Genomic DNA, 17,278 nt, shown 5'->3' on the forward strand with positions numbered 1-17,278 from the left:
TCCATGGTGTTTTTAACAAGAAGTATTATCCTGCTTTTCAGAGGTGAAATAAATCAGCTTTAAGCTCATGAAAAGGTAAACACACTGATGCCTGCATAACTTTTCTGAGTTCATGAGATATTCTGGCAATGGGAATACAAAGAACCACCATAAATCCTGCTGCACACAAGCACCTAATTCCTGGGGTGCAGTGTGTATGTGGAGGGGTTCCTCTACCATTCAATGCAATTTCCTCTGAAACTATTACAAGGAAATATTAAATCATGTAGACTTATAATCCCCAATAGGAGCGTGCTTTTACGCAAGAGCTTTTTCCACTAGCTGGGTCTGAAGAAGTCACTGCATTTTAGGACGGGGTAGAAGATAGATCAGGAGACACCTTCAGCCATGCTGGATGGTGCCATTTTGGCACTATGTAAACAAAATGTGTAGTTACAGGTGAAAAATAACTCCAGAGCATTATAGCCTGTGTTTTACAACCAGTCCTTTTGAGCTTCTCTATTATCATTATTTTAGTGACAGTAAAAGTGTGTTGGAAATCTCTTTCAGCACATTCATATGTATATATACATATGTATATGTATATGTATATGTATATGTATATGTATATGTATATGTATATGTATATGTATATGTATATGTATATGTGTTTGAGTATGCACATATACATACGCACATATTTATGTGTAAAAGCAGTCCATTGTAAATACATGCCATTCTATAAATGACTAGACTGTGCAAGGGTATACATGTCTTTTAAAGAGCTTTACAGCAAAAGCGCTTAAGTTACAGGCTCTCGTTTTTGAGCTCTGGCCATAATGAGATCTGGCTGGTTGTCAGGAGAGATGTCTTTGAAACAGCGACTGTAAGATCACTTCATGAAGCAACATGAGCTTACTTTACAAACAAGGGCTGCTAATGAAGAGAAACGGGGTCAGGCTGCAGCTGATACAACAGCCCCTTCTCACTGCTGCAGACCTGGAGCATGGCTCAGGAGTGATTATTTTTACCAGTGGGGTACCAGGAGGATGTGGAGCTTGGGTTGGGTTGGAGCTTGGGTTGGGTTGGGGCTTGGGTCTGTGCAGCCCCAGGGTTAGTGCTGTCCCTTCTGTTGCTGTTCTCCAGTCTTCTTGTTGGTAAAGATTGGGGGGGTGTGTGTGTGTGTGTGTGTGTGTGGGTGTGTGTGTGTGGGTGTGTGTGTGGGTGTGGGTGTGTGGGGGTGTGTGTGTGTGTGGGGGTGTGTGTGTGTGTGTATGTGTGTGTGTGTGGGTGTGTGTGTGTGTGTGTGTGTGTGTGTGTGTGATGGGTGGTGGGTGTTTTGGGGAGAATGGTGGGTGTTTTGGGGAGAACTTTGGTTGTTCAATGGAAAGGATTTCATTTGGAGATATGCTTCTCGGTGGGAGTTGGTCCACTGACTTCAGAGAGGCACTAAGTGCCATATGAGTATAAATATATACAGAATATAAGCAGACATCTGAAGACGTGTCAGGCCCTCTGGACTGCTATCAAGGTTGGCGCAAGGCTGCGAGCAGACAGCAGTTGTCCCCAGGTGTAGAGGAATGAAGCTGGGCTAATTAGCATTGATAATATCCAGCTGTGGGCTGGCTTCAGGGGCTGCGGGTTGGCTGATGCAGATAAGGTGCAGCTGTGGCTGGTTCTGTTCAGTGGTTGAGAGGCAGTGAAGAGAGCAGCTGAGGAAGGGGAGAGAGAGAAACAAGAGAAGAGAGACTGGGCCCTGGATGAGGTGAGGAGAAGGCAGCAGAGGGACTGTCATGAAGAGTATGTTGGTATGAGACTGTAAAAGACCTTGTTACAGCCAGCTAGTTTGGAGAGTGCTGTGACATCCCGGGATGCTGGCCTCAGGGTAGCTGCACCCACCACTGCCTCTGCTGCCCCTGGGTTAGCACCACGGTGGCACTGCCTCGGTTGCAGTGCCTGTGCTGGTTCAGCAAGCTCCCAGGAACAGCCAGAACAAGGGGGGAGGCGCTGCTCCCACCTGGGCCTTGGGATGATGTGATGCTGGTGGTGGGCCACTGGGTTCTTGGCATCCCTTCCTCCCTGCTCAGGGTGGCAGGCAGTGGGGTGTACGCACCCCCAGTGGGGTGCAGGCAGCTTCATGCTGGTGCCTCCCCAAATCTCTGACTTCTACCATTGTTTCCAGTGACATCAGAAGGAAAGGCTGGTGAGTGCTAGTGCCAGCTGGGACCAAAAGCTGCAGTCAAACCTAAAGTCTTAAAAGTGAGCGAAACCTGTAAGTAGACTCTGTGTGTGCATAAATGGACATCTTTATTTTATGTCTGATTTGATTTTCCCATTTGTATGTCCTCTGAAGATAAATAGAGGGAGATTTCAATTCAGTTAACAGTGGTATTTTGGTAAAACGCCCCCAGAAATCAGGAGAGGCTGATGTTATTTTAAATGGTCCTTGTCTCCATTTATACTAAGCAAGCCGAGCCTGGGGTTTGTCTAAAACAGAGCAGGGAGACCACCGAGTAGTCTCATCAGGAGAGCACTAATTGTGGCCATTTATTATAGTCACTTATCTGATAGTAGCTTCTTTATCTGCGATAGTTTTACAGGAATAAAATCCACCAGGCATTCGCACCAGTATATAAACATGTTACCTTGTGGCAGAGTGTCTGTTACTTACTGTCAACACTTGCCAGCAAGAAAATGCCTATCTCAAGCTTATATGAAGTAATGATGAGTTTAATATGCTCCAGTGAAAGCCGCAGGATAAACAAGGCATCACAAGTGTTTGCCTTGTCTGGCCTCTTAAACAAATAAAGGTGACTGAGAAGTACAAACACCACCAGGTCGGGGCTTATCGGGGCGATGGTGGCAGCGCCGCTAATGCAGCCTGCCCTGGCGCGAGGGCGGCGTGCCTGCTCGCTGTTACGGCCAGCGCTGCACGAGCCCGTCGGAGAAGTCTCTTCCTCGAGAATGGACAAAACATTGTGGTATGAGGCTGTAAGGCCGTGGCCATTTCTGAGCTAGTCCTGGTACGCTGGGGTGGATGGGGAGCAGCACGCAGCCTCAGCTCCGCTGGTCTCACACAAGCAGTGTTTTCATGTGCCGTGACTGTCCCCCTCAGCCCACCTCCTCCCCTAAACACGGTGGATCAATAAGGAGGACACGTGCTGGTGGTGTAAATGCCACGCAACCAGGGGGAGGAAGGAGCACCCAGTCACACTTGGTACTTTCAGATCAAGGAAGGGAAATCACACTAACAAGTGCCCACCAGTGGGAAAGAAATTAAGAATTGTTATTGTTTTACTGCTGTATTTTGGGTCAGGCAGAGCAAACTCGTTTTGCACATCACCGCAGTCAGTGTGACCGACAACATTTGATGGACTGATGGACAAAACCCGAAGACCGACACTTCAGTCCGTGAGTAGAGTCTTTGTTAAGGAATCATCCCTGTTAAGGGAGGCACTTAAGACCATCCATCCCCTGACTGACGATAAATAAGCTAGCACTTGCTTGGCTGCAGTGTTGATCTTACGATAAGTGATGGAAATACATCCCATTTGTCATCATGAAATATCGGGGACAAGTGGAGTTAGCTACCTAAGACAGCTGTGTTTAATGTCAAACGCTGCACAAAATCACCAGAAAGGGAAAATCCAGTTACAGATTGAATGTTTTGTAAAGGATCTTAATTTAGCAATTGATCACAGCCCATGAAAGTGGCTCCACAGAGACATACACCTTACACAGAAATTGCAACGACTCTCATAGTTGGCAAAGCTGTTTGGTAAGTGTTGGTACCGCTTCTTGGCCTCACGGGAGGGGTACTGACAAACTGGCTTTGCAGAGTCAGCTCACTGTGATCTCCACACAAACCACCATGTGTAGGGTATATTCGTTTGCGACAAATGTGAATTTTTCACGCAGAACTGCCCTTCCTGTAACTCGGGCCACCAGGATGGGAGCTTCCTGCTTTGGTTTAGCTGGAAAATGTGAGGCAATTGCAGCTTCGTCATCTCTCGCAGTGAGGAATGGGCTGACTTGAAGGCTTTCTTGTCTGCTTTCAGCATGCTGATTTCCAGTGCTGCACACAAACAGCTGGATTGTTGGGTGACAGCGTGGCTTTCATTTGAGGCTAGAAGCTCATGTAATCTGGAAACTGTTCGAAGGGATAATTTCATTTTGAACTGCTTTGGCACTGTAAACAAAATGAGCCAGGACCAGATGAAGTGCACTGGTAGTGCAGTCTACCTGTTGGCTAAATCCTAAGAACAGCTGAATGCATGGCAGATGTGGGATAACCCTCACAGCCAGGGAGGTGGCAGCAAGGCTGAGTCAGCAGGAGGGATGTCATGGCTCGAGGGGGCTTATCCAACCCCTCCTGGTACCAACTACATGCCCGTACTGGTGCACAGCTCATTATGAATTAGACTGATGGTCGTTTTGTGTCGTTGCTGGTGGCTGGAGCCTTGTTTTACCTCAGCATTTGCCACCTAGATGATCTACCCACCAGCTGTCCCAGTGGTTCACAGGCACGGGTTTTATTTTGCAGCTGGGACGAGCCAGGAGCATGTGCCCTGTCGGGTACCCAAGCTCCCAAGCGTGGCGTTTTCTCACCCAGCCGGAGGGCAGTGGCGGCAGGGCGGCTGCACCGCTGGTCCTGGGGTGTAATTCATCCTTCCGTGCAGGGACGTGTGCCAGGTCCGAATCTGCGCGCTGCGTGGCGTGGGCAGCATCAAGCAGAGATGCCTGTTCGAGGAGGGCAGGCAGGGAGGAGGTGGAGGCTCAGAGTTCCAGCTGCAGTTGAGGGAGCTGCCTATCGGCAGAAAAAGTGGCCCAGTTTTTCTAGCCAGTAGCTCAGTAGATCCAGCCCCGGCTATGAAAGCCAACCTAATCTCTTTGCACAGGCAATCAAAACTCAGTGGTTAAAACTAATTACCAGTACTGTTGATGGTGCGTGAACCAAAGGAGAGCTGGCTACATTTCCCAGGGCTGTATAGTTTCTATGCTCTAGCAGAGTAGAAAATACAAAAACAAGGTATCATTTTTGTCAGTAAATGAAACATATCTGACTCAAATTTCCTGCAGAAGACAGCAGATCCATTGATTAAAAGTGTGTCATTTTTATAGTCACTTCTCCCAGCACAACCACATTTAAGAAAGCCACAAACCTGAATGGCAATATGATTTTACATTTTAAAAAAGAGATTTAGCATGTTACAGTACATTTTCCCTGGGCTGCAGGGGAACTGTTTCTTGCTTAGCTGTGAGTTCATAAATTATCAGGTCGAGTTCATGCACGATCGTGTTTCAGGACAGAGCTGTTTTACAAATAACGCTACACGGTGGTTCTCTTTCATTGGGAAAGCCTTCAAATATGAGAGATTGGTATTGCAGGGAAGCAGTACGGAGAGGCGTGGGCAACTGATTCTGACAGAGTTAAAATTTGTTACCACTTCAGCGGCTGTTGCTTAATCTCCTGTTTTCAGAGCTGATAACACGATCATAAAGTTCACTCCTGGCTGAACGCTGGCACAGGAGTTTCTCAATCCAGAAGTGAATTCCAGATATGAACATTAGTACTACTATTCATAAAAACTCCTCCTTTCCAATGACAGAAGTGCAAATAAATGCAAAATTTGATTTGTGATAAGAGCTGCTGGGGCCCAGCCAAGATCTGGCTTTGTAAAAACAACTTTGCAAAAACGGGAGTATAAAATATTAATTATGAGAGTACAGAAACGCGCCTCCTGAACTCCAGCTTTTACAAGTTCTGTAATCAGAGGTTTTGACGTAGCACCAGGGACTGCCTTCAGCTTTTTCTTGCTCTGTGATCAGCAGCACCTCTGCAAGCAGGCAGCAAGGAGACTCGGAGTGCTGACCTGCAGCCTACAGTCTTTTCAATGGAACCTGTGCCCAGCTCGGCTCCAGCACCTGCTCTGCAAAGAGGCGTTTTGATGGGCAGGTGGCTTTTTCCTTCGGAAGGGGCCATTCTCAGGACCAGAAGAACCAAAATTCCTTCTCTGTGCAACCCTGGAAGAGCAGGGAAGAAGCTTCATTTTTGTTTTAGGTCCAGGCAGCCGTTGTCTCTGCTGATTAGGTAGGAGGTTGCATTAAGAGGATCTGATTTCTAATCCTAGCTTTGTAACAAACCGTTTTTAGTAAATCTTCCCCATATTCTGCATTTCAGCTCCTGACGTGAAAAAAATGGGTGTTGTGACTTTTGTTAAGCGATTTGTGAATCTCTCAGAGAGGAGAAAAAAAATTCTCCTAAGCACAATGTAAACAGCTCAATCTGAATTGCTTTGAGACCCGGGCTAGTGATTACAAACAGTGTCTCTCCCAGTGCTCCTTCACTTCTAAAATCTGACACTGCAGCTGTGACAGCGCTACAGGGATTTCACAGGCATGTCAGACGCTGCTTGCAATGAACTGTTTGAAAACGCTTAATGAAGACTAAGTAAAGCTGTCACAAGGTCTTAGTGTGGGAAAGGGGGGGTTGCCGTTAAGATTAATACTATGGTTTAATTACTTTTTATCTTCCAGAAATGTAGCTTAATTATAACAAAGCTCTTTAGCTTTTTCATAATTGTGTGATTTATATCAACAACATTTCCTAAGTTACTTCTTGAATTCTGAATGTAAATGCTCTCTTCGGGCAGGTAGCTGTCAGGGTCTATTCTTGCCCCCTGAAGGTCATATTCTTGCTCCCCTTCTCTCCACCCCCCACCAGCCGGAACTTGCAAAACCAGCTTCCTTAGGAGTATTTTGATGCTTTCACTGCCTGTCAAAATCAGGAAGTATAAAATACACAGAAAACCTTTTTTTTTTTTTTTTTTTGTTTTTTTTTTTGTTTTAATTATTACTGTTATTATTTTACAGCAAGCTATCTGAGGGCATTGGGAACAGGCTGTTATGTTTTCTCCTCCCCTGTAGTACAACAGGCTTGTGCAACAGTCGTGATAACATATGCCTGTGAACATATGTCTGACTGAATTAGGGCTTGACTGTATGTTACAGGATGCAGGCGATCACGGAGAAACCTTTGGGACCGCAAGCAGGTGAAGCACGCCGCACAGCAAAACTGATTCTTGGCCGTGCTGTTCTCACATCACACCAGGACAAGGCTGGGAGCGACCCAAATTCAGGTAAAATAAGTAACGCTGGGAAGACTCAGGCCCGCTGCTTGAAGATTGTTGTAATGTTTAGGCACAGAAGGATGGATTACAGATTTTTCAGCCTGAATTCCATCCAAAAAATCTGCTTAATCCCCTTTTTAATACTTGTGTGAGTGCCAGAAACGTCTTTTATTTGCTTCAGCAACAGCAGCCGGTTAGTTAGATGCTATCAGCTACTTCTTCATCCAGTTGTCCTTTGCATGCTGATAAACACCACATAAGACAGAGGAGAGAAACCTTAAGCCACAAGCTTATCCTGTGTATAATAGGATGCACCTTGAAACAATTTTGATGTCTCCATTGAAATCAGCTTAGGTTAAGCCTACATAAATAGTGTCAAAGGGGAACACACCCAGAACGCTCTGGGAGATCATGATAAACACTCCTGATGTTTTGCAGCTGTGTTCATCATCTGTGCATTTCACAATAAAATTTTACAAAGCATCCAGACACCCAGCTGGTTGTATTCTCTGTGAGAGGCCTTTCTCCACGATGGCATTTTGTTCTGTATCTGTTGCCCTGCACTATTCCCTCCCCTACCTTCAGTTCCCATCACTTGTTTCTTACTAAATGCAGCAAATAAAGAGAGGGTTTTTTAGATATGTTCGGCTTCAGGACTGAATTCAACTTGTTTGAAAGTGAGAAAAAAACCCAACTTCCCTGAATAGAAAGGGTGTCCAATTTACAGTTAATTGCATCAAAGAACAAGCAATTTCCAAGTATTTTTGAGTTAGCATTTGACTATGACTGTGACTGTAATTTCCCTCTGAAGTGACTAAGCCTTGATTCTGAAACTTTTACATACATGGTAAAGTCTGAGTATGCGAGTGATCGTGCTTCTTCTGCCATCTCTCCACCCCAAGATCTCTGATACCCAAAAGCCGAGCATGACTCTATCCACAGGATCAGGGTCTCCTTTTCGTAAAAGCTAATAAAAGAAACCCAACTAAAAGGACTCACACCTGAATCTCCTCTCAATAACAGTATATCACTGGCATAATTCCCTCGATGAAAGTGGAATTCCTTCTGATTTACACCAAGAATATTAACGAGACAGGGCTCAGGTCTTAAGTGCTGGGGTTTAGCCGTATTTCTTCTGTCTTCATTCCTTCCCCGACGATTCCCAGGAAATCTCACTTTGGGGAGATAAGTGCCTACAAGAATGTTGAAATTAATTTCAGAGCAGCCTGAAATGGCTGCACAGACAACCAGCCAGAGGAAATGCCCCAACAGAAGGATTTATTGCGCTATCGCTCCTCTTCGCCAAGCTACAACATCTTAATCTTCCACGATGACATTATTATGAACCAGCCAAAGCAGAGACAGCCCTGCGAGACCGGCGGCCCAGCGCTCCGTGGCTTTGCTTGAGACCTGCTAATCCTTGATGTGACTTAAGTGGGGCTAACCGAAATGTCCTGCAGGTGACCCTGGTCCGGCAGGTCATGGAGTTAGTTTTGGGGGGAGCAGTGTGTTCCTCCTGACCTACAAAACAAGCCAGCACCCCATCACTGCAGGGTATAGCGGTCTCCGTTTCGGGGGTTACCAAGGCATGGTCCCACCAGTGGCTTTCTCAAGTCTTGAATGAGGGGTATAGCAGGTCCTGGAGCACAGAGAGCAGGTCCCCAGCATCCAGGCCATGAAATAACCATCGTGGAAAGGTTTCTAATTCACAATCCTACCGGTGACTGAGAAAAGGACATAAAGCAGAGGAGAAATGGGGCTTTGTCCCCCATGCTGGGCACAGACCCATCTTCTACAGTATCTTTGGTTTCTTCATGTTTCAAGGGACAGGAATAATCCTTGCTAACTGATAATATTAAAAGCCCCAATGGGCCCATTTTTTGACAAACTGTGCGTTGTCCCCTTGCCTTTTAGAAGCAGAATTGAACACATCACGATCCTCCCTCCCAACTTCCAGGATTACAATAGTTTTCTCCGATTTCATCCCAATTACTTGGCTTGTAGGCTGGGTCTGAGTTGGTCTGGAGAGTCCCATCTTCTCCTGAGGTTAGATGTCAGCGTTGAGTCTGAGACACATTTCAGACAGTTTGCGTCACTGTGTAAACAGTGATAACAATATTTAATGATGATAAATCTGAATTTCACCACAAAACTATAAAACAACCGAGAGGATGAATTATGCAATTTACAGCTAACAAGAAGGCAGCCAAAGGGAAAACGAAGGATATGTACAGCAGAGAGACAAATTTAGTGGTCTGAAACTATAGTGTCATTTGTTTTTGTGTTTAGTAGCACTTAGCAGTCACGGTGCATAAATAATCTTTATTGCAGTGGAACCCGGGAACGCTGCTGGCCACTACTCGTCACTACGCAGGGCGGCTGCTTCACGCGACACAGCAAGGTGTATCTCAGGTCTAAGGGTTCACCTCAGGCTCCTCAGCCCCCCGATGCTCAGGGGCTGATGCTGGGTGACACTGTGCTTCTACCCCCTCCTGGGACGTGTGAAAACACTGGCGCTCGTTGAAGCCACTTTCTGTTCCAGCCTAATGAAATTCTGCTGTTCTCACTAACTAAATTACCCAAATGAATTTTAAGTATACAGTTTTATGGACTGAACAATGGCGAGAAAGAAAAGAAAAGGAACAATAAAAGAAAATTGCATAGAGGGGAGCTACAAAAACTCAAACATTTCTATCTTATTTTTGGTTCATTTGTTTATTTTTAATATAGGAAGACCAAAAAGAGGAAGAAAAATAAGGAACAGCATCTGTACACTATATTCCTTCCCTTTTTCTTCCTTTAATGCCATCCCATTATTTTCTTTTTAATTCTTTTTGTTATAACACTTATATATCAAAATCCTTTCAGAAAGTCACTGCTTTTCATATATTCCTGCTCTTTGCCAGTGAAAGCCTTGAAACACAAAAAATCAATATTCTGCAAAAGATCCCCAAAATGTCCATCTGAAAAACAGCAGAAGAAAGGTTTTTGTTGGAAAACTGAACACAATTTGGACTTCTACCTTGAAAAAAACCCAAGGAAGCTCAAATACAGTGTTGGTTTTACAGAACCAAAAATTAATATCAGCATCAGTGCCCATTTTATTGTTGTGACCCCATGTTGATATTGCATACTATAAAAAAATAAATAAATGTGTGCAAGTATTAAAATTCAGGCTGCTATAATCATGGGTAGGAGAGATCAGCTTCGTACCCCTTTTTCCTCACCCTCTTCTTGGTGGGACTGGGACACCCCATGAGGACACCTGGGGCCAGCCGGGCTGTTCCCCCATCCAGGGTAGCAGGACCGTGGTGGCTGTGACTGCAGCGGCAAGACGAGGAGGTTTTGCTCACGCTCCGGGGTGGATGGGTGCTTTGGAGGAGGTTTTTTTGGGGCAGGTCCTTCTTTTGTCCCCAGCCTCCCTGTCTGGGACAGAGGCACTTCTGTACAAAACAGCACAGCTCTGGCCCCATCTCTGCAAGGGCTGCTTGCCTCCTGCCTGTAAAATGGGGAGGATAGTTTTCAGATAACACTTACCTACCTCTGGGAATGCTGTGAATATCGGCAGCCTCTGTCCTTAAGTCCACTGTGAACCACTCTAAGTAGAAAGTGTCTGACCTTCCTCCAGCCCGCAATGAAAAAAAAAATCAATATACAAGAGTGAGGAAATGCCAAATTGCTCAAGCTCTCCATTCTTCTGGCTTCTAGGAGGATACTGTAAATTACAGGGTAAACAACTTTTGAAACAATATTAAAAAAGTGATGTGTCACTTGCCAGTGTCCCTTTAACTATGAAAAATAACAGCAACATAGGAAAAAATGTCAATTTACCATCAGGCAGATCTTCCCCCACAGCATAATGCAGAATTTGATGAATAGAATGAATGAAACAACAGAGGATCCAAGCATTACACAACGGCTATAATTGTGCTAACCAGCTGTAGTCATCTGCCGCTTCCAAAAAAAGTTCAGAGCATTTTGACAGTGTCGCCTGTGCGGATTGGAAGGCTGCAGCAAAAATGTATTTCCATTTATTATTCGAAAAAAAGAGGATCTATTCCTCAGTGTCAGATTTTGCTTGGAAGGTGCCAAGACAGCAAAGAGTAAAGAATAGGATTACTTACCAAGCTGGGGGAAAGAAAAAAAAAAAAAGAAAAAAAAGCAAAGAAAAAAAAGCTCAGTATTTTTTCCAGGGAAAGAAGATTTTGGATGAGAATATACTGCTGGATTCAGTTGCAGTGGTGACCAGCCTAATCCTGTGCCTTTTCCTGAGAGTGATGGGAGCAATGTGCTCATCCAGGTCCCAGGAATACCCAGACTGGAAGGCCTTTTGTCCCAAGGAAAGGTGTTTTTTTCAGCACGAAGGCTGACACTGGACTGCTATTTTGAAAGCATTACGGTGTGGCTGACTTGGCTGCTTGAGGCAAGGCTTGGGAATTACGCACCGCGAAGCCCAGCTTTTAGGCATCTGTAGACAACATGTGGTGAAAGCTGGAGCCATGCAGCAGCTGGGCCACCTAACTTGGGTAATGGAGAAGGGGGGAGGAAAGGGACGGTGGTCCCAGCCTTGCCCTCTCCGGACCAACTCTGGTCTACGGAGGGACTGCCGAGCCAACATGGAGACCAGGAGCTTGCTGCAGAGGGTGTCTGCTGTGCAAACTAGTCCTGAGGACACAGACCCATGGGCACCACTTCTAGAGCCATTGCTTTCCTTGTAGCATCACCCAGAGCTATGCTTTGAGGGTTTTTTTTTTGTTGGAGTCCTGTTGTAGAGGGGAAACAGAGACAATGTAGTGTATCAGAAGGATACTGTAGCTCCATAGGCATGGTACGACCTGGGAATGCAGATGAACCCTCTTCATAAAAAATCACCCTTGGTATCATTTCAAATGGACTTGTTTTTAATAAATGCCTTTTTTGATATGTTCACGAGCTGTGGAGATCTAGGAACGTCTTGGTGTGCGTGATGTGCAGGTCAGAATCATTTAATTTGGAGGTGAGATAGGCAGTTTTATCCAGCTTTTAGTACTTGGTTTTGTTTTTGGTCACAGATCATTTACTGAACCTGTTTTAAGTGGAATAGAGGGTGGTTTTTCTTTATGCCAAGAGGGCTGGTTCTGGCTTGTTACAAAACAGTGGCTTTCAACAGGATCCAAATCTATCTTCAGCTTTTCTGGGTAACTCTAAATGAGTACTTTAACTTGGGGATTTCTGTGCTGAGGAAGAAAGGAAGTTAACAACACAGCACAGTGCAGAAGTAGAACTGTCATGTGAGAGTTTCTGATGTCCCATGTCTCCCTTTCTGCACGTGCATAATAAAAAGTGAAGCTGGTGTAGGTCGCCCTGCGCCTTAGGAATTGTAATCCGCTTGTCCTTTCTGGGATTTCAGCTCAGATGCTGCATCACCCTATCGACAGAGACAATGGGGATGGCACCTCAGTTCAGTAGATATGCTGCTTAAGGGGCCAAAGCCTTTTATTTAGGATCGAAAAGCCTGGAAGAGTTTAGGGATTGCCCACTCTACACAAATATTTCCATGGAAACTGTTCAGCCTAATTGTGTGAGTTAAGATGAGTTAAGGGAGTAGATACTACATGCAACTAAATTCTAAGGTTTTGGAAAAGGCTGTTGCAGACAAAAATTTCAGGGGAAAAAAACATAAAAGAAAGCAAAAAGGATGGAGCAAACACATAGGTCATACCCTGGAATACAGCCTCAGTAAAACACTGCTGGTGATAGTCCTGCTTCAAATGGGAAGTCGGACTAGATGACCTCTAGAGGTCCCTTCTAACCAAAATTTCTATGATTCTGTGAGTCATATACATTTCCCCATCATTTCTTTTTGTCATTTTACTTGTTAGTTTTCTAGGGAAAGCCTAGAATTTAAAACTTCAGTCTTTTTGACACCAGAGTTGCTGAACAGTGACTTCTGCCACTGTGTTAGGCTATAGGCAAGCATTCGGCATGTGCTGCTAAGTAGCGTCAGAAAGGAACAGGCTAAATCAAGAGAATTCTCTTTTTCCACCATCAGGCCACACGCTCAGTCTCAGGACCCACTCAAATCCGTTTGGGTATTGCCATACAGAAGTACGGTGTGGTGGGTATTGCAGTGAAGCTTAGACGATGGTGTCTGGCTTCTCTGAGCAAGGGTTGGGAGGGCAGGGGGGAAAGGGCAGAGTGCAGGCTGGGCAGCTGAACCACACCGCGTTGTTTCAGCTCTTGGGCTGGGTGGTGGAGGTCATTTGACAAGGAGACTGCTGAACAGCAAACAGTGGAGAAAAATAACTCCGTCTCCTTTGAAGCAGTTATACCTGCAGCACAGGAAACAAAGGATTTGGCCACCCAGCCGTTTGCAAACAATGAGCAGTGTCGGAGCAACAGCGAATCACTCTCCCGGTATTAATTTCCAAATCATGTTTGGACTGGGACAGCTCTGACCCAGTTAGGAAAGATCTGGGCAGAGCAGATCAGCTGGAGTTACCTCCATCTGGAGTTCCCACCAGCATTCCCAATGCTCCTCCTCATCAGCCACTTGCTGAGACGGAGGCTTGGCTATTGCCAGCTGTGAGAAGGTGTATGGGCCACATGTAGAGTTTGCCCCAACAGTTCCTCCATCTCACTGCCCACCTTCCTGTCTGACCTGGGATTTAAGAAGATCAGAAAACTTCAGCCTTGACCTCAATCGACTGTGAAGAGATGCCAGGTACCCTCTTCTCTGTCAGCTCCTGCTGCCGTTACAGTGATCAGGGAGCATTCGCTGCCGACCAGCGCTGTGGCTTTCAGCTGCACCCTACTCTTCCTCCTGCTTACATTCAGAGCTGCGTGTAAGACAGAGGACGGTGCAAGCCGAGGCGCTGGCCTCGCCAGAGCAGGCAGCGGGCTGGGAGCCGGGCTGTGGTGCCCATCAGGGATCTGGGTCATTCTGGATGGGGCCAGGGCTGCATTTATTTTAGTTGCTTTAGTTACTCATAGAGGCTCGGATCAGCTCCCAGCACTCGCTCTCTGGAATTCGGATGGTTTATCTCACGCCCCAGCAGGGTCCCGAGCAGCGTGCTGCACCAAGCCCCTGCTTATCATGGCTCTGACATGGCTTCTCTAAGCAAATGTTTAGCCCTACTTGACTTGGGATGAGTGCTGTATTGATTATTAACTTTAAACAAACATCTGGTTTTCATTACGAATGGTAGCAGACCAGAGAGGGGTGCTGTACTGGGCGGTGCGGTCACTTAACAACCATCAGGGCTGGCTATAAAGAAAATTTAACATATCCTGTAATTACAGTCTGCACAGCACAGGGGGATTTGGGATCTGCAGATCTGATTTCAGAACAGAAGAAAATGTTTATTGTATCTGCTACGCACATTTATTTACTCAGTAGTAGCAAGGCTTTTGAAATATTGCCTGTGCGAGAGCTTACTCCTTGCTTACGAGAAGGACTTTCTTGTTTAAGCCAGGAAACCCGAGCGAGGCTCACGGTCGGGATGGGCTGCTTAATGCTTTTACAGGCTTCGGGATTTCAGGGTTTGTCGAGTACGTGGATCTGTTCTGAAATATAAATAACATCTCCCCCCCCTGCCCCGCCAGCACCAGCGAGTCCCAGCTCCCCCAGCCACCAGGAAAAGCTGCAGCTGGGGCTGCTCCATGGTGGTTCCGCGGGCGCGAGGATGGCATGCTGGGGGCATCACCCCAAGAGCACCCGGTGGCCCCAGCGGTCCCCGGCCCCCGAAGAGGAGGGGGTTTTCAGGGCTGTCCCAGGGTGGCTCTCGGCCCGTCCCCGCACCGATGAACCCAAAAGGGTGAATCTGCACCCGGCGGCCTCATGCGTAACCCTGCGCACAGCACCGGTGCGGGGCTCCCAGGGAATTATCAGCCAAAGGGACGTTTTTGGGGTGATGTAATGCTGTAACTGGAGCTCCAGCTGAAAGGACATGGTAGGTGGAGTTTCTATGGAGCCAGACAGAGCTGGGATCCTCTCCCTTTTTCTCTTTTTCTGGCTCATTCAGGCTGTCTCAATTAAAGCTCGGTCGAATTAATCTTGCACTCTTAATGTCAGTTGCTATTTTTCTAATTCACCTCCACACTCTTAAAGGCTATTTCTCCAAACAAAACGGGTCTGTTCTTCAATTTCAGGCTGTCAATTTCATGGGCTGCTGATACATTTATTAGGTGTGTAATTTGCTATTTTTAGGAGGCTGCGGGGGAGCAGCACCATTTTTTTTTCTTCTCTTTTGCATTTATAAACCTCTTACAGTTCCCTGTCCACTGAAAATATTTTTACTATTTAAAATGTATCAAAGTCCAGGTATCTTGGTCCAAATTCCTCCCTGGCGTAACTCTACTGACCTCTATTTCACAAGGAGCGAATTTATTCTCTAATGTTCTTTTTTTTTTTTTCCCCTTTTTCTTTCTTTCTTTTTTTTTTTTTTTTTTGTAGACATGAATACTTCTTGGCCACTGCTGGATGCAGGAAAGCATCCAACTGTATGGACCGATGACGTGATCAGAAACAGGCCTCAGCTACAAACTCTGCTGTAGGAAATACTTGGACTTTTTGACAGTTAAGCCTGTCCCTTAGTCCAACTCTCTGAAATCGCAAACGCCCGCACACCGCACAGGGCGCACAGTCACCGTTGGCTGCCAGACTTTGCTCGGTTCAAAGCAGTTGTGAAGAATTTGGCAACAATTTGAGGCCAATCCCTGTGTGGTGCCACGGGACTTATCCACACCCCTGCAAGAGGACAGTGTTTTTTGCCTGTCTGGGGCTCTGAAACGAAGAGAGTGGTGGTCATCACACCTTGAGTGGACAACCTCTCTCCTGTGCCAGCCATGTTGGGCCTGGGAGGTTCATCACCCACCAGAACCAAAGGTGGTAGAGGCACAAGGGGTTTGCACTGTGGCCATACAGATAGAGTGATGGCGATGTATTTGTACAAGTCAAGAGGCCACCAGACCACCAGCCAGGTTAACCAGCAATAGTTAACCAGTGGAGCAGTTCTGACATTACACAGGTTGTAACTGGGAAAGGATGGTGACATTAGATCTAGAGACAGAGGAGATGTCTGCACTTCCCTAGGCACATGATTTCTGGGGTGGTGAAGGGATGGATAAAATCCGTACGTGGCTCTTCAGCGAAAGCAACCAGGGGTAGAAAATACCATCTGGCATCTCCTCATGTCCGTATGCCTTTTCCAGCTGCCTGGGGAGATTTTCTGCCTCCTGCCTCTCTCCAGAATATGGTGGCTATGGAGTGACTGTCCCAGTTGTGCACAGCTGTTGCCGCACACCATATGCCATCAACACTGCCCGAGATACCTTGCAAAGAAGGCATGTGAGCATGATGTCTCTCAAACTTCTCTGACATTTGCAGCTCTGGTCCATGGACACAGCTCATGCTGAAGCCCAAGGCTTTCCACTGTAGCAGCAGCCAGCCCTTTGCTGAGCTATCATCTTCCCTCCTATGCCCACACCCCTGTGTGCACCCAAAATGTAACGAAGCAGTGCCAAGGGGCTCTGTGAACAAGAAGTGTATGTGGCCATGCAGACAGCTTTGAGGTGAAGGTGGGCTGAGAGGCTGGGATCAGCATCTCACAGCACTAACTCACGCTACCTAGATGGCCAAGGGGCGTCTACTGTCTTCATGGACAGCAATAAACAATGCAGAAATAAACAGTGCAGGAAAGCAGAGCTCTGGGGCCAAGACCTCCAAGAATAATTAGACACCTAATTTCCTTGTGGGAGGTTAAATGTCGAAGCACCTAAATGCCTTTGGAGATCTGGCCCATCACTTTCTCATTATAAAATGCAAGAGATAAGCTCGCCTGTTGCTGTCCACATGCCAGATGCGGTTGGACCTATTTGCTCTCTCATGTGTATCTGCGCGCTGGAATTTCTCTGGGGTCTAATTCTCAGCATATCCCCACAGCATGCCGGTCTGGTCTGGGCATGTTTGAGATGGTTTGCGGTTTACTGCTGCTGCCGAGAGTTGCTTCAGAAAGTATCTCAGGACTGCCGTGCTGTCTGGGCTGCTGTGCCGCCAGGTCAGGCTGGAAATCTCCACTGAGTGTATGGAAACCTCGGAGCGGGGAAACGAATCGGAGTCCAACTGCTCACCAGAAAGGTGGGGGCCAGGATTTAAATGCAAATGCAGAAATGATGGCATTTGCTCTAGA

The 17,278-nt window shown here is 46.4% G+C and overlaps 1 long non-coding RNA gene across 2 annotated transcripts in view; it reads left to right on the forward strand.

Annotated features, from left to right (window-relative positions):
* Positions 1–1,338: 1,338 nt before the first annotated feature.
* Positions 1,339–17,278, forward strand: part of LOC308072185 — a 79,380-nt gene continuing 63,440 nt past the window's right edge. The window contains exon 1 of one of the 2 annotated variants that reach the window (XR_013931567.1): positions 1,339–17,226. This is a non-coding gene — a long non-coding RNA (uncharacterized lncRNA). The remainder of the gene's footprint in view (positions 17,227–17,278) is intronic. The other variant, XR_013931568.1, reaches the window with a different exon arrangement.

Source organism: Falco punctatus (assembly GCF_963210335.1).
Source record: "Falco punctatus genome assembly, chromosome: 12".
NCBI lineage: Eukaryota > Metazoa > Chordata > Aves > Falconiformes > Falconidae > Falco > Falco punctatus.